The sequence below is a fragment of the Suncus etruscus genome, chromosome 14, assembly GCF_024139225.1.
Source record: "Suncus etruscus isolate mSunEtr1 chromosome 14, mSunEtr1.pri.cur, whole genome shotgun sequence".
Taxonomy (NCBI): domain Eukaryota; kingdom Metazoa; phylum Chordata; class Mammalia; order Eulipotyphla; family Soricidae; genus Suncus; species Suncus etruscus.
In genome coordinates this window covers 46,209,964-46,212,671 of record NC_064861.1, presented here as the reverse complement: position 1 = coordinate 46,212,671, position 2,708 = coordinate 46,209,964, and the positions used below count along the sequence as shown (strand labels likewise).

At 38.4% G+C, this 2,708-nt stretch overlaps 1 non-coding gene across 1 annotated transcript; it reads left to right on the top strand.

Annotated features, from left to right (window-relative positions):
* Positions 1–244: 244 nt before the first annotated feature.
* Positions 245–374, top strand: LOC126028754 (small nucleolar RNA SNORA51). The gene has a single exon (XR_007502470.1). It is a non-coding gene; the product is annotated as a small nucleolar RNA SNORA51 (small nucleolar RNA).
* The last annotated feature ends 2,334 nt before the right edge of the window (positions 375–2,708 follow it).

Genomic DNA, 2,708 nt, shown 5'->3' with positions numbered 1-2,708 from the left:
GGTCCCCCAAGCCAGGAACGATTTCTAAGCCCATAGCCAAGAGTAATCGCTGAGTGTCAAAGGGTGTGGCTCCCCAAAATAAATAAGCTAAAAAGCTCATTGAGTGGGCTAGAGGGTATAATGGGAGGGTTGGGAAATGCCTATGGGTGAGTAAAATGTTCAACTAGGAGGAGATGGGGGTGCTGAAAGGTGATAAAGTGTTTTATATGGAACCCTATGAGCAACAAAACTGTAAACTACAGTGTAGTTTATGCTTACCACAAGCTGTGTTCTTTACACTGACTGTATAGAAAGAGGAGGTACAGTAAATGCACCCCATATACACCTCAGCCCAGGCCCTTTGCCTGGTCTGTATTGTGAATGGGGGTACAAAAAAAACTACAGTGTAAAAAAAAGAAGTCTACTTCTTGTAGAGGCATACAAAATTTGAGGGTTTTGGTGTAGGGAAGTGGACACTGAAAAAGCGATTGATTTTGAAACATTGTGTGTCTGAAACCCAAACATGAATAACTTTGTAATTGCATGGTGATTATATAATGAAAAAACAGCCCCATCAAAAAAATGAAGAGACACTTCCTCAAAGAAGAAATACAAATGGCCAAAAGGCACATGAAAAAATGGAAAAAAAAATGCTCCACATCACTAATCATCAGGGAGATGCAGATAAAAATTACAATGAGGTACCATCTCACACCACAGAGACTGGCACACATCACAAAGAACAAGAACAATCAGTACTGGCGGGGATGTGAAGAGAAAGAAACACTTATTCACTGCTGATGGGAATGCCATCTAATCCAGCCTTTATGGAAAACAATATGGAGATTCCTCAAAAAACTGGAAATTGAGCTCCATATGATCCAGCTATTCCACTCCTAGAGATATACCCTAGGAACACAAAACTACAATTCAAAAATCCCTTCCTCACACCTATATTCATTGCAGTGCTATTTACAATAGCCAGACTTTGGAAACAACCAAGATGCCCCTCAACAGATGAATGGCTAAAGAAACAGTGGTACATATACACAATAGAGAGATGAAGTCATGAAATTTTTTATACGTGGATATACATGGTATCTATTATGCTGAGTGAAATAAGTCAGAGGGAGAGAGATAGACACAGAATAGTCTCACTCATCTCTGGGTTTTAAGAAAAACAAAAAACATTACTGTAATAAGGCCCAAAGACAATAGAGTTAAGGGCTGGAAGGGCCAGAAGGACTGGCTCACAATTTGAAGCTCACTACAAAAAGTGGTGAATGCTGTTAGGGAAATAACTACACTAACAACTAGCATGACAATTTTAAAGAATGCGAGAAGTAGAATGCTTGTCGTGAATACAGGCAGGGGTGGGAAAGAAAGGATATATTGGTGGGAATGTTGCACTGGTGAAGGGAAATATTCTGTTTATGACTAAAACTCAACTACAAACGTGCTTATAATCATGGTGCTTAATAAAGATTTATATAAAAATAAAAAAGGAATAAAAAATAAAAATTTGTTCACCCTTGGTAAACTTTGGTTTATATTTCATCATGTCAAATATATCAACTTCTCTTAAAGTCTAAAGAAGACATAATTAGAATTGTCCCCACATGATCATTGTGAAAATACATAAAATTCTGTCATTTGCTCTTTGAATAACTTAAGGGAGAGTGATTAACTTTTCTGAACTTCAAATGTATTACTTCAAAATATATAGCTGTCATTATCAAGAATTATGCAGGATTTAGTTGGGTTTGAGGTTTTATTTCCAAGTTTTCCGGTTGTGTGTGTGTGTGTGTGTGTGTGTGTGTGTGGCATTTTTAGTTCTCAGTAGCTGCATAGTGTCAACCAAGAAAGTTTTCAGGCATATATATTAAACCTATTTGGAAGCGAAAGAAATTTCTAGTAAGATTCTATGATGATCCCAGATAGAACTAGATTCTATTCTAACAGTGACACTAATATTTTTTTTATTAAAAATGAAATTTATTTGGAGGTACAGAGGAAGGAGAAGAAGAGGATAAAAAAGAGAGAGTAGGGTGGAGAGATAGCATGGTGGTAGGGCCATGTCTTGCATGCAGAAGGACGATGGTTCAAATCCTGGCATCCAATATGGTCTCCCTAGTCTGGCAGGAGCAATTTCTGAGTAAAGAGCCAGGAGTAACCCCTGAGCACCGCTGGGAATGATTCAAAAAACTAGAGAGAGAGAGAGAGAGAGAGAGAGAGAGAGAGAGAGAGAGAGAGAGAGAGAGAGAGAGAGAGAGAGAGAGAGAGAGAGAGAGAGAGAGAGAGAGAGAGAGAAGAATAAGGCACTTAAGAAAGAGCAAGGGTTCTCCAAAGGCAGAGAAAGTCCTGGTATATAATCCAACATGAAAGTAGAAAAGTATGAAAGTATGAAAGTCCACTTCTCAAGAGAGAAGATGCGGGTGACATATGCTCTGGAACCATGCACCCAGGCAACACATATACCAACAGTAACATTCTTGACTGAATTACATTCCAAAGTCTTGAAGGCAGCTAAGCTAAATATTTTTCCTTTGTTCCATCTTGCTTTTCCACCTTCCACAATGAGGGTTATTTACCATCATTTTCCTCCTGCTAGTAATGGGAAATTCTACTGTACCTACTCCCTGCAGAATTAGTGGAGTTCTCTTTTCTTTAAATAAAAATTTTATAGTATGATCCTGTGTGGTAGTGGGAAGACATCACAATTGGCTGCC